The sequence below is a fragment of the Mastomys coucha genome, unplaced genomic scaffold (assembly GCF_008632895.1).
Source record: "Mastomys coucha isolate ucsf_1 unplaced genomic scaffold, UCSF_Mcou_1 pScaffold1, whole genome shotgun sequence".
In the NCBI taxonomy this organism is placed as follows: domain Eukaryota; kingdom Metazoa; phylum Chordata; class Mammalia; order Rodentia; family Muridae; genus Mastomys; species Mastomys coucha.
The window spans coordinates 821,531-841,530 of record NW_022196891.1 but is presented as its reverse complement, the minus strand read 5'-3'; the positions used below and the strand labels follow the sequence as shown (position 1 = coordinate 841,530).

Genomic DNA, 20,000 nt, shown 5'->3' with positions numbered 1-20,000 from the left:
GGGAAATCCAGATTAATAACTCACAGAAATAGCTTATGCCTGGCCCTAAGATGTTTATTTAATAGCCCATGTCCTTTGGGGGAAATATTGCCTACCCACACAAAACACATGTTCAAATTTTATTTTGCCTTCTTTTTCTTAAATTTGTGACAAACATGCCTATAATGGTCTAACAAAGCATTTTTAAAATTTATATTCTTTCCTTTCTAAAGGATAGCAGGTGACTCCACTTGTCTGTCTTTTAAATGTGTGACCTCTCACATCATTTCTCTGTGTTTGTACATGTAAGTCAACTAATTGGCTAGTTTTTGTCAACCTGACACAAGCTATAAGGATCCATAACTGAAAAACTACCTCCATGAGACTGTCATGTGGGCATGTTTATAGTGATTTTTTTTATTAATAGTTGATGTGAGAAGACCCAGTAGACTATGGATAGTACCAACCCTGGGAAGGAAGCCATGGGTTGTATAAAAAAGCAGGCTGAATAAGTTATGAAGAATAAGCTCATAGGGAGTGTTTCTCTAATGTCTCTGCTTGAGGTCTTGCCTCCATTTCTTGCTTGATTTCTTGCATTGAATTTCCTCAATGATGGGATCTGATGTGAAAACTTCAGCCAAATAAAACCCTTCTCTCCCAAATTGGTTTTAATAAGGATTTTACCAAAGAAACAAAAAGAAAACTAGGAAAGTGGCTGTGTTGCCTGAAAAAGATATATACAGGATCAAGTATGGATGAAGTGGGTTCATGGGTTATACCCATAGATATGGTGTTATTGACAGTTGATGACTATTAGAGGAAATGGTGCTATTTTTGCTTGGAAGTACAATGCTGGTCAGTTGTCCATGCTCTGGTGGGTGGCTCTACACACGTGTACATGCAGGCAGTATTAATGGATTCTCTAGGTTACAAATAGAAGAAGTCCATCTTGCTTTCTTTTTTCTTTTTTTGAGTCAGGGTCTCTTCCTGAACTAGGAGCTTCCCATTTCAAATAGACTGGACGGTTGGAGAGTTGTAGGGATTTGTCTGTTTCTACCCTTCCAGGTTCTGGTGTTATAGACATGAGTACTGTTGATCTGACTTTCACATAAGTACTGGACATCCAAACTCAGTTTCTCAACATGAATCTTACCCACTGAGACATCTTCCTAGCTTCCATGTACTTTTTTGGCAGTCAATTCCTTGGAATCTTTATGATCAGATTCTCCCAAACCTTTGTGTAAGCAATCTATTCATTTATTTTAAACTTATTCCCTGGGAGAAGTATCCAATTAACTTCATAGTAATAATGTTCAAATATAAAGTGTGTCATATATCACTTGTTTCATATCTAGTCAAACCCTGAGATTATGGCAAATGGAAAGACAGTCTATGAAGGAGGTGCTTGTGGAACATCTGACCTCTGTGCAGATAAATACCAAAGCTCTACAACAATGTTGGGTATTGGTGGTTTGAAAAGTGTATAGGAAAATTTTTGTGATCCAAGTTTCTATGTATTATTTATACTATAAGACTCTTTATAAGTTTTTTCCAATGATCTATCATCTGTCCATCAGTCCATGTATCCATTGATCCATGCATTCATCTATCCATACATCCACACATCCATGTAATCTTGTATCCATCAATCTGTCATGTATGTATGCATCCATCCATGTATGCATCCATCCATTGATGCATAGATATATGTATCCCTCCATCCATGCATCCATCTAATCATTCATCCATGCCTGCATTCAATGATTGTTGCATGCATACATCCATCCAATGATCTATCCATCTATGCATGCATGAATGCATCCATCCATCAACCCATCCATCCATCCATTAATATTTTGACATGCTGTGCTCCTGTGCAGGCAGAGGACAGATCTCTCTGTTTATGAGAATAATCAGACTCCATTAGTGGATGTCAACTGTCCTTATGTTTTTTTGTTTTTTGATTCTGTTTGTTTGTGGTTGTTTGTTTACTTTGTTTTGTTTAACTGAGATGATAGCATTGGGAATGTTTCATATCTTCTTATCATCATTTAATAATTGCTTAGGATTTTGTTCCATACCCTGGAAGTCTAAATATTGTCTATATTCCCTCCAGAGCTGTGAGATAAAGATTACAGTCCATACAGGACTATGTGACATGTGCCAGCAGAATAGTGGGGAAACCAATAAAGACACTCCCATATGAGGCTATAGAACAAGTGGTTTAGTTTAGAATTTTTGCAGTTTTGCATTTTTTATTAATCATTCCATTTGCTTACATCTTAAATGATATCCCACTTCCCAGTTACCCCCTCTACCAACCCCCATCCCATGTTATCCCACTTCGCATTTACCCCTCCACCAATCCTCTATTTCCCATCCACCCTCCCTCCTCCTCTTTGCCTGTATAAGAATGCTCCCCAACACATCCACACTCTCTCACTCACCACTCCAGCATCCCCCTACTCTGGGGCATAAAACTTTCTCCAGGACTAAGGGCCTACCCTCCCATTGCTGTCAGACAAGGTCATCCTCTGCTATATATATGAAGTCATGGATCCTTCCAGTTATACTTCTTAGTTGGTGGTCTAGACTCTGCATTTTGTCTTTGTATTTTCTCCATAAAAATGATGTAATTGGGAAATGAATTATTCTGCCAGGCAGACAGTTTTCTGGAAGATCAAAGCAGTCAAACTAGTTAATCTGAGCAATTGTTTTCCTCATTCACACTCCTTTCTCCAAGACTCTTGGGTTATTCTCTAGTGCTAAATTTCCTTTTAAATGTCAAGAAACAACCTGTGGCAGCCAGTACTATATACATACTGTGGTGGAAATCCATAGTCCAGCTTCACAAAATTCAGTGTATTTTTAGCTATTCATGTAAGTCTTCGTGATTACACTTTCACTGTTACTGTCCCTTATACACACATTTCATATGTGCTAACTCAACATTTTAAAGCATTGAACATATGGTGGAATTGCCTCCATATTTATGTTGAAGAAACTCACAGGAGAAAAGTCACTTGCTACAAGCTGAGAGCTAGTGGCTGGAAGCAACTTGAATTTGAGGTTACTTTGTTCTGATTACCCATCTTCCTAACATCATGATGCCCTATTTTTCAGGGTGTTCTCTAATATTGACTCTTACTGTTTTATTTTCCAACTGATGATCAATTTATGATATCAGGATGTACATGTCATTAACATAAACCATCCTTATGTGCCAAGCACAAGACTTAGGATGAAACATTTTAGAAGAGACCATATTCATCTGTGGTTCTTGTCTTTTTCTGTAACTAAATGATATATGCACAGAAGGAAAGACTTGGTGTACCTTTGCTTTCCTCCATTCTCCAATTCAGTGATTTTTAGTCCTGGCTCAAAATCAACCTCCATATGGGACTTGGAGAACTAAACCAAGAGCCTGACTTGTTCCAGTCTTAGTATTTCATAACATCCAGAAATGATGTCACAAGCACCTGCTCTTTTATAAAACTATATATATGATCTTGCCACACAAGAAGGGGAGATCCCTTTTCAGCCTCACAATATACTACCATGTAAGCCCTTTAGAGATGCTCTTCAAATTCCTCCCTACCCCTGCCATAGTCAAAACTTTTTTTACAAATGGCACTTCTCCAGCATCATTTGGAAACATCACCTTCTGCTTATTGTTTCTTTAACATTAATTCACTTTATATTTTTATCATTTTCCTGGATTCTCAGATAACTTATTTTTCTCATTTATTTATTTATTAACTCTACATTCTTATATCAGACCTCTCCTCCCAGCCCCCATCCTCATATAGCTATTTCCCCTTCTCCTTCTCTGAAAAGAGGGAGCCCCACGTACAATCACCCCACCTTGACACATCAAGTGATTGCAGGACTAGATTTATTTCTGTGACTCCTTCCAAATGAGCCTACACTCCCACCAGAAAGATATTTTGAGAACTCAGATTTAATGAGTATCATTCAACTGAAAGATTTCCATAGTATCTGTAACCTACAAGATAAACTCCAGACCTTGTGGCCCAGTGTGGAGCCTTCAGCAATATAACTATGTACTACTGATCTGCAGGCTGTCTCAGCTCCAGTCCTCTTTCAAACTCAACAACATACATACTGACTTGCTCACATGGTGAGAAAAAGGAGAATGTATTTAGAATGTAACCACACCTTGTCACTGTTTTCTGTATATTCACTGGGAAATGACAGTGTGTGACTATCATCCCTATCTATTCCCATTTCTGGAAACATTTTGAAAATACAGCTTGCTAAGTAAAAAACTTCATTTAGACACAGAGGGTCATGTTATTTCTTTCCCAGGTTTACTATAACCTAAGAACAATCACATGTCCTTGAGATGTACTTGGTATACATATTTGCTGTGAAATGATTACTAGAAACTAATACATATACTTTGCATAGTTTACTGTGAGTGCATATGTGTTATGTGAAGTACACTTCAATTAACATATACTCCATGCCTGAATTCCTCTAGCCCCATAGCCATTGGAAACCAACACCCTAACTTCTGATGTTCTGAGTTCAAACTTACAGTTCCTCATCTAAATGCTATTATATAATATTTGTTTTTCTTTGTCTGACTGGTTTTAGTGGGCACAATGTCCTCAGAATTAATCTATATTGCCTCTATTGGCAAGATTTTCTCTTCTTGTGGTAGAATAATTCTCTTGTGCAGATATATCACTCTCTTAATCCAGTGATGTGACTCAGTAATTCTATTTCCAAGTATCTATCAGAAAGAACTGAAGTCACTTTCTTATAGACATATGCACACTTGAAGGTTCATCACAGGTTTGTAACTGACACCAGAATAATCCTTGACATGTAGTGACGAATAGGAGTTGTACAGAAACAGGGCTATGAGAATAGTTTACCCCTACTCTAGTACAAGAGGGTTTGAAAAAATCTAATAATTTTCCATGCCCTCCCCAATTCCTTGTGCATTTAAATGATACCTGCCTCCCTCTTCACACTGTTTTCTGAGGATAGGACTTGTGTTGTTTCTTTTCCCATGAATGCTTTTATACCAGTAAACAGTAAACAGCTTATAGTATACACTCCAAAAATATTTTGTCTGTCTGTTTAATGTATTTTTACCTAAAATACATCTAGAGAAATAGTTGTCAACCTACCTTTTTCTTAGTCATATTGATACATACAAGAAAAATCTAAGTGTATCCCTGACATTTAGGCTGAATGACTTGCATAAAACCTCCAGCTGTTACTCCAATGCTTTGTTCACTGATCTGGAAGTGAGATGATGAATGGAAAGAAGATGTTCATTGATTGTCTTGGATAGAAGAATAAATGCATGTTCTGCATCACTTACAAACAAGGCCCACATCTGTGGCCTCTTCTAACATGGTCTAAATATTTGAATATTGATTCACTGACCCTACTCTATAATGACTGTACCCTTCCTGATTCTGAGGGAGAAATACATAAATTCCATATCAACACAATGATAAGGTCATCTTCAAGCAGGGAAGAGAAACTGGTTTGTTGCTGACTGAAGCAACTAGCTTGTCCCTAATGCCACTGCTCAGATTATTCCTCTTTGTTTCTGCTTGCCAAATCTAGGAAGTTATTGATGGACATAAAATAATGCAGCTCCTTTCAAAATCCAACCACTAGGAAAACCTCATGACCTCTTGCTACAGAGAATTGCATATACTCAGCTAATGAACTACTACCTATTATTAGATTGAATTTAATGTCTACTGATTCACTGAGCAAGATTTTGTTGTAGCAGAGGTGAAAGGGGCAAAGCTCATTTGTTCTCACTACATTCTTCAGTTTTTGGATTGCTTACTAGGCTTTTGTCCTTTTCTAATATTCTTTTTCTTTTCTTTTCTTTTCATTTTTAGATATTTTCTTTGTTTACATATCATACGATATCTCCTTTTCCAGTTTCCCCTCCAAAAACAAAAAACAAAAACAAAAACCAAAAAAACAAAAAAACAAAAACAACAAGAACAAACCCCTGTTCCCTCCCTTCTTCCCCTTCCCCCGGCTCGTCACCCAACCCTCTGCTGCTTACTGGTTCTGGCATTCCCCTACACTGGGGCATAGAACCTTCACAGGGCCAAGGACCTCTCCTTCCATTGATGAGCGGCTTGGCCATCCTCTGCTACATATGCTGCTGGAGTCATTAGTCCCACCATGTGTACTCTTTGGTTGGTGATTTAGTCCCTAGGAGCTCTGAGGGTACTAGTTAGTTCATATTGTTGTTTGTTCTAATGGGCTACAAACCCTTCAGCTCCTTGGGTCCTTTCTCTAGCTCCTTCATTGAGGATCCTGTACCCAGTCCAATACATGGCTGTGAGCCTCTACTTCTATGTTAGTCAGAGTCTCTCAGCAAAGAACTATATCAGGCACCTGTCAGCCATCACTTGTCAGCATCCACAATAGTGTCTGTATTTGATGGTTGAATATGGGAAAGATTCCCAGGTGGAACAGTCTCTGGATTGTCCTTCCTTCAGTCTTTGCTCCATAGTTAGTCTCTCCAACTCCTTCTATGGGTATTTTGTTCCCCCATTTAAGGAGAAATGAAGTATCCATACTTTAATCTTCCTTTTTCTTGAGTTTCTTGTGGTTTGTGGTTTGTACTTTGTGTATTCCAATCATCTGAGCAAATATGCACTTATCAGAGAATGTATACCATGTATGTTCATTTGTGATTGGGTTAACTTACTCAGGATGATATTCTCCAGATCCATTCATTTCCCTAAGAATTTCATAAATTCATTGTTTTTAATAGCTGAGTAGTACTCCATTATGTAGATATACCACATTTTCTGTATCCATTTCTCTGTTGAGGGACATAGGGTTGTTTCCAGTTTCTGGCTATTATAAATAAGGCTGCTATGAACATAATGGAGCATGTGTCCTTATTACATGTTGGACCATCTTCTGGATATATGCCCAGGAGTGGTATAGCTGGGTCCTCTGGTAGTACTATGTCCAATTTCTGGAGCAACCACCAAACTGATTTACAGAGTGGTTGTATCAGCTTGCAATCCCACCAGCAATGAAGGACTGTTCCTCTTCCTCCATAACCTCTCCAGCATCTGCTATCACCTGAGTTTTTATCCTAGCCATTCTGACAGATGTCAGGGTTGTTTTGAATTGCATGTGATGACTAAAGATGATGAACATTTCTTTAGGTGCTTCTCAGATATTTGGTATTCGTCAGTTGAGAATTCTTTGTTTAGCTCTGTACCCCATTGTTAATAGGGTTATTTGACTCTCTGGAGTCTAACTTCTTGAGTTCCTTGTATATATTGGATATTAGTCCTCTATCAGATATAGGATTGGTAAAGATCTTTTTCCAATTTGTTGGTTGCCATTTTGTCCTACTGACAGTGTCTTTTGCCTTACTAACACCATGAATTGCTTTGCAATTTTATGAGGTCCCATTTGTCATTTCTTGATCTTAGAACATAAGCTATTGTTGTTCTGTTCAGGAAAGGTTACCCTGTGCCCATGTGCTCGAGGTTCTTCCCCACTTCCCTTTCAATTAGTTTCTGAGTATTTGGTTTTATGTGGAGGTCCTTGATCTACTTGGACTTGAGCTTTGTACAAGGAGATGAGAATGGATAGATTTGCATTCTTCTGCATGCTAACCACCAGTTGAGCCAGCACCATTTTGTGATGAAATGCTGTCTTTTTTTCATTGGATGGTTTTAGCTCCTTTAGCTTTAGATCAAGTGACCATAGGCATGTGGGTTCATTCTGGGTCTTCAATTATATTCCATTGATCTTCCTGCCTGTCACTGTACCAACACCATGAAGTTTTTAATCATCATTACTCTGATGTACAGTTTAATTTCTGGAATGGTGATTCCATGAAGTTTTTAATCACCATTACTCTGATGTACAGTTTAATTTCTGGAATGGTGATTCCACCAGAGGTTCCTTTATTGTTGAGAATAGTTTTCAGTATCATGGGTTTTTGTTATTCCAGATGAATTTGAAAATTGCTTGTTCTAAGTCTGTGAAGAATTGAGTTGGAATTTTTATAGGGATTGCACAGAATCTGTAGATTGCTTTCAGCAAGATGCCCAGTTTTACTTTATTAATCCTGCCAATCCTAGAACATGGGAGATCTTTCAATCTTCTGAGATCTTCTTCAATTTCCTTCTTCAGAGACTTGAAGATCTTGTCAAACAAATCTTTTACTTGGTTAGTTAGAGTCATGCCAAGGTATTTTGTATTATTTTTGACTATTGTGAAGGGTTTTGTTTCCCTAATTTCTTTCTCTGCCTGTTTATCCTTTGTGTAGAAGAAGGCCACTGATTTGCTTAAGTTAATATTATATCCAGCTACTTTGCTGAAGTAATCAGATTTAGGAACTCTCTGGTGGAATTTTTGGGGTCACTTAAGTATACCATCATATCATCAGAATTTGACTTCTTCCTTTCCAATTCGTATCTCTTGATCTCCTATTGTTGTCTAATTGCTCTGGCTAGGACTTAAAGTACAATAGGTAGGGAGAAAATAAGCAGCCTTGTCTAGTCCCTGATTTTAGTGGGATTGCTTGAAGTTTCTCTATATTTAATTTGATGTTGGCTACTGGTTTGCTGTTTATTGCTTTTACTATGTTTAAGTATGGGCCTTGAATTCCTGATCTTTTCAAGACTTTTATCATGAAGGGATGTTGGATTTTGTCAAATGCCTCCTTAGCATCTAATGAGATGATCATATTTTTTTCTTTGAGTTTGTTTATATAGTGAATTATGTTGATGGATTTCCATATATTGATCCATCCCTGCATCCCTGGGATGAAGCCTACCTGATCATGATGGATGATCGTTTTGATGTGTTCTTGGATTTGGTTTGCAAGAATTTTATTGAGAGTTTTTGCATCAATATTCATAAGGGAAATTGGTCTGAACTTTTCTTTCTTAGTTCTTTGAGTGGTTTAGGTATTAGAGTAATTGTGGCTTCATAGAATGAATTAGGTAGAGTACCTTCTCTTTCTAGTTTGTGTGATAGTTTGAGGAGCATTGGTATTAGGTCTTTTTTGAAAGTCTGATAAAACTCTGCAGGAATCCCATCTGGTATTGGGCTTTTTTTTTTTTTTTTGGTTGGGAGACTATTAATGACTGTTTCTATTTCATTAGCAGATATGGGACTGTTTAGATCATTTATCTGTTCTTGATTTAACTTTGGTACCTAGTATCTGTCTAGAAAATTGTCCATTTCATCCATGTTTTGGGGTTTTGTTGAATATAGGTTCTGTAGTAGGATCTCATGGTTTTTGAATTTCCTCATTGTCTGTTGTTTTGTCTCCCTTTTCATTTCTGATCTTGTTAATTAGGATACGGTCTCTGTACCTTCTATAGTCTGGCTAAGGGTTTACCTATTTTGTTGATTTTCTCAAAAGACCAACTCCTGGTTTGGTTGATTCTTTGCATATAGTCCTTTTTGTTTCTTTTTGGTTAATTTCAGCCCTGAATTTGATTATTTCCTGCCTTCAACTCCTTTTGGATTAATTGTCTTCTTTTTGTTCTAGAGCTTTCAGATGTGCTGTCAAATTGCTGGTGTATGCTCTCTATAGTTTTTTTTTTTTTTGGAGGCACTTAAAGCTATTCGTTTTCCTCTTTGGACTGTGTTCATTGTGTTCCATATGTTTGGGTATGTTGTGGCTTCATTTTCATTAAACTCTAGAAAGTCTTTAATTTCTTTCTTTATTTCTTCCTTGACCAAGTTATCATTGAGTAGAGTGTATGTATGTGGGCCTTCTACTGTTTATGTTGTTATTGAGAAGCAGCTGTAGTCCATGGTGATCTGATAGAATGCAAGGAATTATTTCAATCATTTTGTATCCTGATTCTCGAGGTCTGATTTGTAACCAACTATATGTTCAGTTTAGGAGAAGATACCATGAGGTGTTGAGAAGAAGGTCTATCCTTTTGTTTTAGGATAAAAAGTTCTATAGATATCTGTTAAATCCATCTGTTTCATAACTTCTGTTAGCCTCACTTTGTCTTTGTTTAGTTTCTCTTTCCATGATCTGTCCATTGCAGAGAGAATGGTGTTGAAGTCTTCCACTATTATTGTGTGTGGTACAATATGTGATTTGAGCTTTAGTAATGTTTATCTTACAAATGTAGATGCCCTTGCATTTGGAGCATAGAGGTTCAGAATTTATAGTTGATCTTGGTAGATCTTACCTTTGATGAGCATAAAGTGTCCCTCCTTATCTTTTTTGATCACTTTAGGTTGAAAGTCAATTTTATTTGATAATAGAATCGCTATTCCACCTTGTTTCTTGGGATCACTTGCTTGGAAAATTGTTTTCTAACCTTTTATTCTGAGGAAGTGGCTGTCTATGTCACTGAGGTGGATTTCCTGTATGCAAGAAAATGTTAGGTTCTATTTACATACCCAGTCTGATAGTCTTTGTCTTTTTATTGGGGAATTGAGTCCATTGATATTAATAGATATTAAGGAAAAGTAATTGTTGCTTCCTGTTATTTTTATTGTTAGAGTTGGAATTCTGTTCATGTGGCTATCTTCTTTCAGTTTTGTTGGAAGATTACTTTCTTGCTTTTTCTAGGATGTAGTTTCCCTCCATGTGTTGGAGTTTTCCATTTATTACCCTTTGAATGGCTGGATTTGTGGAAAGGTGTTGTATAAATTTGGTTTTGTCATGGAATACTTTTGTTTTTCCATCTATGGTAATTGAGAGTTTTGCTGGGTACAGTAGCCTGAGTTGGCATTTACGTTCTCTTAGGGTCTGTATGATATCTGCCCAGCATCTTCTGGCTTTCACAGTCTCTGGGGAGAAATCTGGTGTAATTCTGAGAGGTCTGCCTTTATATGTTACTTGACATTTTTCCCTCAGTGCTTTTAATATTCTCTCTTTGTTTTATGCACTTGGTGTTTTGACTCTTATGTGGTGGGAGAAATATCTTTTCTGCTCAAAACTATTAGGAGTTCTGTAGGCTTCTTGTATGTTCTTGGGCATCTCTTTTTTTAGGTTTGGGAAATTTTCTGCTATAATTTTGTTGAAGATATTTACTGGCCTTTTAAGCTGGAACTCTTCACTCTCTTCTATACCTATTATCCTTAGGTTTGGTCTTCTCATTGTGTCCTGGATTTCCTGGATGTTTTGGGTTAGGAATCTTTTGCATTTTGTGTTTTCTTTGACTGTTGTGTCAATGTTTTCTATAGTATCTTCTGCCCCTGAGATTGTCTCTTCTATCTCTTGTATTCTGTTTCTGATACTTGCATCTATGGTTTCTGACTTCTTTCCTAGGATTTCTATCTCCAGAGTTGTCTCTCTTTGTGATTTCTTAACTGTTTCTACTTCCATTTTTAGGTCCTGGATGGTTTTGTTAAATTCCTTCACCTGTTTGTTTGTGTTTTCCTGTAATTCTTTAAGGGATTTTTGTGTTTCTTCTTTAAGGGCTTGAACCTGATTACCTGTGTTCTCCTGTATTTCTTAAAAGGAGTTATTAATGTCCTTCTTAAATTCCTCTATTACCATCATGAAATTTGATTTTAGATCCAAATCTTGCTTTTCAGGTGTTTTGGGATATCTAGAACTAGCTGTGGATTTAGTACTAGTTTCTGATGAAGCCAAGTAGTCTTGGTTTCTCTTGGTAAGATTCTTGCATTTGCCTTTTGCCATCTGTTGATCTCTGGTGTTAGATGTTCATGCTGCCTCTGGCTGGAGCTTGTTCCTCCTGTGGGTCTATAATCCTGTGTTAGCACTTCTGGGATATCAGCTCTCCTCTGGTAAGACCTGTGCACAGAGGGCTGTGGATCAATACTCCATCCTGAGTCCTGGGGTCTTCTTGTGGGAAAGGGACAGAGATGGCTATGGATTTGTGGTCCCTCCTAGGTGTAGATGGAGGTAGAAAGGATCCTGTCCCAGCTGCCCTGCCACTTCTGACGCCTGTGCCTCCTGTCTGGTCTCACCTTAGAAAGTCACAGGAGAGAAAATGTCACCTGAGTCCCTTGGTCAGAGAACTCCCTGGAAACAAGCTCTCTACTTGGGGGGAAGAGGCAGAGAGGGCTGTGGATCAGCCATCCCTCCTAAGTGTAGACAGAGGTAGAAAGGATCCTTCCTGTCCCAGCTGCCCTGCAAATTCTGAGGCCTTTCCTTTTCTAATTTTCATGCTTAAAATCTTGTGTTTTTTCAATTTTGAATGGGAAAAATTGTTATTGTTGCTTTAAGAGGAGAAATACAATAATAAAACTCTTTTCCACATTCATTTCTGGCTCAAAATTAACCACAAAACAATAGCATGCGAATTCATATTTATTTCTAGGAGTACTGAACCATCATTGTGGCTAAACAGCATCCCTTTTAGTTTTCAATTCTGTCTTGGATAAAATCTTTCTGTCTTCTGGAAGCATGTCAAGTATCATTAAGGGTCTTTCAGTGATGTTTTATTGCTCATTCCCATGATTCTATTTCTCTAGTAAAATTCAATCTGTCTATAAAATGACTATGATTCTCTCCATGGTACCCACTATGTTTTGTAAGAGAGAGATAGCCTAAGAAGAGTCGTGAATGTAATGAAATGTTAACTACAGCATCTTGTGTCTCAAACGAGGTGAAGTCAGTAGGATAAAGACTAGGTATTTTTTGCCTTCCTAGGACAGAATTGGGAACTATAAGCCATCTCTTCATGGCATACTATTATCTGTTACTTTGCCACCTTCCTTCTTTTCTTTCTTTCTTTCTCTCTTTCTTTCATTCTTTTATTTCTTTCTATTAAACTCTAGATTTTATTCCCTTCCCAGTCTACCCACTGACTGTTCCACATCCCATACCTCCTCCCTGCACCCTGTCTCCATGAGGATGTATCCACCACCTACCCTTACTCCACCAGACCTCTAAACTCCCTTGGGCCTCCAGTCTCTTGAGAGTTAGGTGCATCTTCTCTTACTAAACCCATACCTAGCAGTCCTCTACTGTGTATGTGTTGGGGGGGCTCATATCAGTTGGTTTATGGTGCTGAGTTGGTGTTCAAATATCTGAGAGATTTCAGGGGTCCAGGTTAATTGCGATTGCTGGTTCTCCTACAGGGCTGCCCTCCTTCTCAGCTTCTTCCAGTTTTCCCCAAGTTCAACCACAGGGGTCAGCACTTCTGTCCATTGTTTGGGTGCAAATACCTGCCTCTGACTCTGTCAGCTGCTTGTTGGGTCTTTCAGAGGGCAGTCATGATAGGTCCCTTTTTGTGAGCACTCCACTGCCTTAGTAATAGTGTCAAGCCTTGGGACCTCCCCTTGAGTGGGATCCCCCTTTAGGCCTGTCATTGGACCTTTTTTTTTTACAAGCTCCTCTCCATTTCCATCCCTGTAGTTCTTTTCTAGAGGAACAATTATGGGTCAGAGTTTTGACTGTGGGATGGCAACCCCCTCCCTCATTTGATGCTGTGCCTTCCTATTGGAGGTGGGCTTTACAAGTTCCATCTCCCCAATGTAGGGCATTTCATCTAAGGTCCCTATCTTTGAGTCCTGCAAATCTCTTACTTCTCAGGTCTCTGGTACATTCTGGAGGGTCCCCCAACCTCCTACCTCCCTAGGTTTCATGTTTTCATTCTTTTTGCTGGCCCTCAGGGATTTCAGTCCTTTTCCCCCACCCAATATCTGATCATGTTCCCCTCTCTGCTCCTCCCATCCCCTTTCCCTACCACATCCTTCTTCCCCCACTTGTGGTTGTTTTCTTCTGTCTCCCAATTGGGATTAAGGCATCCTCAGTTGGACCCTTCAGCTTATTGATCTTTTTAAGTTCTGTGAGCTGTATCTTGGATATGCAGCACTTTATTTTTGGCTAAACCCCACTAATTAGTGAGTACACACCATACATTACATGTCCTCTGGGTCTGAGTTACCCAAAGCTGTCAGGATGATATTTTCTAGTTCTATCCATTTGCCTGCAAAACTCAGGATATCTTCCTTCTTAATAGATGAGTAGTGTCCCATTGGATAAACGAACCACATTTTCTGTATCCATTCTTCTGTCTGGGACATCTGGGTTGTTTCCAGCTTCTGGCTATCACAAACAAGGCTGCTATGAACATAGTGGAACACATGCCCCTGTTGCATGGTGGGGCATCTTTTGGTTATATTCCCAAGAGTAGTATTTCTGGGTTTTCAGGTAGATCTATGTCCAATTTTCTGAGGAACCTCCAGATTGATTTTCAGAGTGGTTGTACCAATTTTCAATTCCACCAGCAATGAAGGAATGTTCCTATTTCTCCACATCCTTTCCAACATATGCTACCACCTGAAATTTTGATCTTAACTATTCTGATTGGTGTAAGGTGGAATGTCACCGTCATTTTGATTTGCATTTCTCTGATCACTAAGGACTTAGAACATTTCTTTAGGTGTTTCTCAGCTATTCAAAACTCCTCTGTTATTAATTCTCAATTTAGTTTTATACCCCATTTTTTGATTGGGTTGTTTGTTTTTTTGGTGGTTAGCTTCTTGAGTTCTTTATATATTTTGGATATTAGCCCTCTATTGGATGTGTGGTTAGTGAAGATTTTTTTTCCCAATTTGTTGGATGCCATTTTGTATAACTGGCTACGTCTTTTGTCTTAGTTTCCAGTTTCATGAAGTCCTGTAGCGAGCTGGCATTCGCCATGACAAGATGGAGCCTACTTCCGCTGTCGAGTAAACAACTGTTTGCGCATGTGCATAGAGAACTGTTTGCGCATGTGCGTAGAGTGAAAAGACGCCATGTCACGGCCCATTCTGGGGCGTCACGTAGGGTAATGAGCGAATAGCCAATCATGGGCAGACACGCCGCACTGTGGTGTATATAAGCAGTGCGGATTACTGGCTCGGTCTCTTTTCCCTCTGGGAGAGGGCAGTAAACGTCGTTGCTGCAGAAGGAACCTAGTGTGTCCGCGTGTCTTCTTCCCGGCGAGACGACTGCACGGGCTACAAAGTCCCATTTATCAATCCTTGATCTTAGATTGTGAGCTCCTGGAGTTCCATTTAGGAAATTTCCCTCTGTGCCAATCAGTTCAAGGCTCTTTCCCACTTTCTCTTCTATTAGATTCAGGTTATCAGGTTTTATGTCGAGGTGAGGTCCTTGATGCACTTGGACTTGAGGTTTGTTCAAGGTGACAAATATGGTTCCATTTTCATTCTTCTATATATACACAGCCAATTAGACCAGTACCATTTATTGAAGATGCTTTCTTTTTTTCATTTTATATATTTGGCTTCTTTGTCAAATATCATGCGCTTGTGTGTGGTTTTATTTCTGGGTCTTCAATTCTATTCCATTGATCAAATTGTCTGTCTCTGTACTGATACAGGTATCTTATGTCAATAAGGGCTCAAGAACAGGGTTGCCAATCCCTTACTACTAGCCTTCAAAAGCACACTCATTCTTATTCAGACCAAAGCCATGAAGAACATATGAATATGTTACTCAATGCAGTTTTTACCACTATTTCTCTGGTAAAGCTGGACTTCAGGGATGGTGATTCCCATATGTAGTTGTCCAGCAGCCACAGAGAACAGGGTACCTGAAAGGGAGGCTGGAAATGAAAAAAGACTGGTGGGCAACAGAAGGATGAAGCCAAGACAAAGGTTTCTGATCAAGCCTCAAAGTTTAATTTTTAGCTCTGCATTTATATAGGGAAAACCCACAGACCTACCCTTTGTTTCAGCTGGATTGAGTTGCAAAGCAAGCTCAGCAGGCAGTCAACTTCTCCAAGTTCCATTAGGAAATTGCAAATGCAGTGAGTCCAGGCACTGACTCCAGCCAGGTTGTAAAACTATCAGGAGTTTGTTTAGCTTACTCAAGGCTCATGGAAGGGCAAAATTCCCCCTTTTTTGTTTTTGAAAGATGAGCTGGATTGGGGCACAAGATTTACTTGTTTTCCATGATCCCATCTAGGAAATAAAGTGGCTAGGTGGCCATGTCTGCCTAAGGTCCATGTCTATATTGCTCCTCCTTACCCATTGTGAAAGGCAAACACAGCTTTTTGGTATTTGTCTCTGTCTGAGGTCAATAGGAGCTCAAGAACAGGGTTGCCCATCCCTGACTACTGGCCTTCAAAAGCACACTCTTTAGCATTCAGACCAAAGCCATGAAAGACATATGAATGTATACTCAATGCATATATTTATATTGATGAATAACTGCCATGGTGAATAGCTGAGCTTGCTGAAAGTGATCCTGTGTGAAGGCAACCAATCTGCTCAATACATTAGGTCCAAAAGTTAAAAGCAACAAGGTTAAAGCTGTCTTCAGGAATGTCCCAGGTATTCAATTCAGCTGCTAATTAGCAAAAATCAAACACAAGGTCTGGCCACTAGATATATGGGGAATGGGATTGGGAATTGATAGAAGACACCTACTCTCCAGTAAGAGTAGAGACTACATTCCAGGTTAACTTGTTCGACTTGAGCAAACAGGGACACCTCTTAAAAATACTGGGGAGCCAGGAATGTCCATTAAGCTTAAAGATAGGGAGCTTCAAAGGGTTTACTGAACAAGCATCTGTCCCTAAAAGATGCCCTAATTGCAGGGACTAATGCCCAGTTCCAGGAAACCTCTCCAGTAGGGGGTGGATCTCCCCCATCCCTTCAATGTGCAACAGGTATTTCCTTCTCACCTGGAGGACAAAGGCCAATGAAAACAAAGAACAATGAGATAAGATAACCAACTCATGCTGTAAATCTATGGACTGGAAGGGTATAAAGAGTGTGTGCTTTTGTTCCCTGGGGTCGCCTTTGCCCCGACTGCAGGATGACCCTAGTATACTAGATTATTAAAAACCTCTTGTTTATTGCATGGATTTCTGTCTCTCTGTCTTTGTAATAACAGTCCTTCTACAACTTTTCTTTCTTTCTCTGTTAAAACACTTTCTCAGCTACCTGCACTAGTTCCCTTAACAACTCATCTTGCATCTCTTCTAATTTTCATAGTCTTTCAACTCCATCAGAAATCCAGGAATGACTGAATAATAGAGAAGATACAAGAAGCCTAACACAGCTTCCAAAAATATTGTCAATAAATAGAGACTGCAGAACACCTGGACAGTTCTTACTTCAAAACGTTGGAGCATCGATCTTCAGCCTTCTGGAAACAGGAACATTAAGGACTGGCCTACTCTGTCTCAGCAGATATAAGCTTTCCTAGGCCTATGTGACTTTTTTGGACACTATTGTCTGCAGATGAAGAGGCAACTTTTGCCTAGTGGTTGTCTCACCACAGCTGGAACAGCTCCGATGATGCTCAATCTCTTCTGTGAGTCTGAGAAAGGGTGCTGTCCATCACAGTCAGGTCTGTACCAGATGAATAGATAATACCAAATGCCATTTTCTGTGCATTTCTGATGTTTTTGAAAACCAACTATCTTTGTATAGTAATCTGGACTATTGTTTGTGAACTACTCTCAGTTATCTTTTTTGTTTTGTTTTGTTTTGTTTGTTTGGGGTTTTTTTGTTTTTTGTTTTGTTTTCGAGACAGGGTTTCTCTGTGTAGCCCTGGCTGTTCTGGAATTCACTCTGTAGACCAGGATGGCCTCGAACTCAGAAATCCGCCTGCCTCTGCCTCCCAAGTGCTGGAATTAAAGGCATGTGCCACCACTGCCTAAGTTATCTTTAATTAAAATCTTGAAATTCCCTAACAATAAACTCAGAGCCATAAATCTGTTAATTTGTCCCTAAACTCACAGGTCTAAAGCTCTCAGATCTGTTTATAATAGCACATCTCAGATCTGATTATAATAACAGTAAAGGCGGACTAGATCTAAGCCCTCTCTACTGAGAAAATAAAAGAACTACTTATAAGTCTACATACAACTTTTACTGAAACCAGAATTCTCTTAACTGAATATAGAAAACTTCATCTTTTGGTCTAGAAGTATGGACAACAGGACTGTATTAGCTACACCTCTCAGTCAATAAGAAAACTATCATACACCCAATCTTAACAATAAATTCTCAGTTTAAAAGCTCTTACTCATTTCTTGTATATCAATTTAAGATGTAAATGGTTTATAACACAAGCTTTTTATCAATCACTATTACAAATATAAACAACAAAGCAAATTTTCTGAGAATAAGCTGTGTATCTGAAGAAATACTCAAATACCTGACTAAATTCTAGTCAGACAATGCTTCCAGTTTAAATTATCTATGCATCAATTAAATCATTTTTAGGACAGGGTAAATATTATCAGAAGGTCCTTTTACCAAAGATAACATTGATTTTGTATCAAATAAATTCTATACCAAATAGGAACATATGACTTTAACTCAATAACAAATTATAAGGCTTTCTATAACTATATAATTAAGTCTGGCTATTTCTTCCCTGTTTTAAATATGGCCATTTTACATTTCCTAGAAACACAACCTATCAACAAATTCTCTCTAGCCCCAAAGCCCAGGGAACCAGGTAGACGACTCATTCATAGCTTTTTCAAGCTGAACAAGGACGTAGAGATATGAGAGAGGTGGAAGGAAAAACAGAACTGGTCTTCTGATATCTGTGTCTTAACTGGATCAGGCTAAAGTTCAGGACACCAGGAGTTCAAGCAGACCAGCTTAGCATGTCTGATGAAGGAATTCATCAAGGCTGTACGTTTCTGCAACATATGAATCTCAAAAGAAATTTTTAATATTACAATAACACTAAAACAAAATCTTTCTGGGTGGTATTTGGGTTCTCTGTTCCTCAAAATCTCCAAAGAAGAAAATCCCCATTTTTGATGTAAAAAACAAGATAAAAATTTCCTTATTTTGCTAATGCTAGGAGTGCACCAGCCATTCCAGGTGTGTTTGACCAAGGCATCTTTTACTGGCTCAGTAATAGTACATGCAAAACAGCCTCCTCCCAGCAATAGCCACAGCTGTTCTAGATTCCCTTCTTCTACTATGCCTCGATAGAATTTGGTTTATCCTTCTATTTACTTTCTAGTTTCAAGGCAAACTAACTCTTTATTTGTCTCCAGACTGCTCATCACTTGTATCTATTTTTAGACTCCATACCTTTTTAACTTTTGTAATGTTAAGGTATAATCATAATTTAAACAAAACCCAGTTTCAAACATTCTGTTTTCTTTAAAATCAATATCAAAGCATTACTATCACGTTACAAAGTTTAGCTGCCAATTTTTACATATGAATGCCACCATAGTTTACAAGATGCCAATTTAATAATAACCCAATTAGCATATACTTGAGCCAGTGACCAGAAAAATCTTCTTTTGACTTCTCACCCAGGGAAATAATATAACCACAAAATAAAATCACATCTATTTAAAAATCCAAACAGTTTAAAACGAATGAGGTAAACTAGGATACTGTATTTGCTTATACTAGGCCTTTCCTATCTTAACAAGCATGGAAAGACATTCAAGATTCCCGTGGAGTCCACGTTAATAGACTATGAACTTCCTATGGCTGGTTAAACAGTCTATACCATCTTTCCGTTTGACTCTCTGCCCAGAGCCACAGACATAGATAATTAATACCTGTTCAAAGCAGTACATGATTATCACTGCACTCGTTAATCTGGACTCAATGGCTAATATTTCCTATCTAGTTCTGAACCACAGGCAAAATTTCCCACAAGATTCAGACAGAGTCTAAATATAAATTAATGTTAAAAGCAAATAATCTTAATTACAAGATCACAATTTAATCCCTCTGCCCTACGAGGTAGGCAAATTTCATTTTTTAACTTAGCTCAGAACAGCCTGCAATTTTGCTACAGCACAAGGGGCTTGTCTCAGAGTCATTCTTTGTTCTAGTTGGCCCGCTTAGATCACGTGACCCAACTTTGGAGCCTGCTAGAGTTCCTTTACCTAAGTGATCACCCGCAAAACTACATCTCCCATTAGTCCTTCCCAGTCGTCCTGGAGCCACAACACACTAGGGCCACCAGGGAAGTGTTTGGGTGGGCCTGCCGGCTGCTGGTGGGGAAGGGGCAGTCCTCCACGCTCCCTCTCTCTCTCTTTCTCTCTCTTTCTCTCTCTCTTTCTCTCTCTCTC

General features: G+C 38.7%; 1 pseudogene; it reads right to left on the bottom strand.

Annotated features, from left to right (window-relative positions):
- The window catches only part of LOC116069429, a 33,679-nt pseudogene that overhangs the window by 7,902 nt on the left and 5,777 nt on the right, over positions 1 to 20,000 (bottom strand).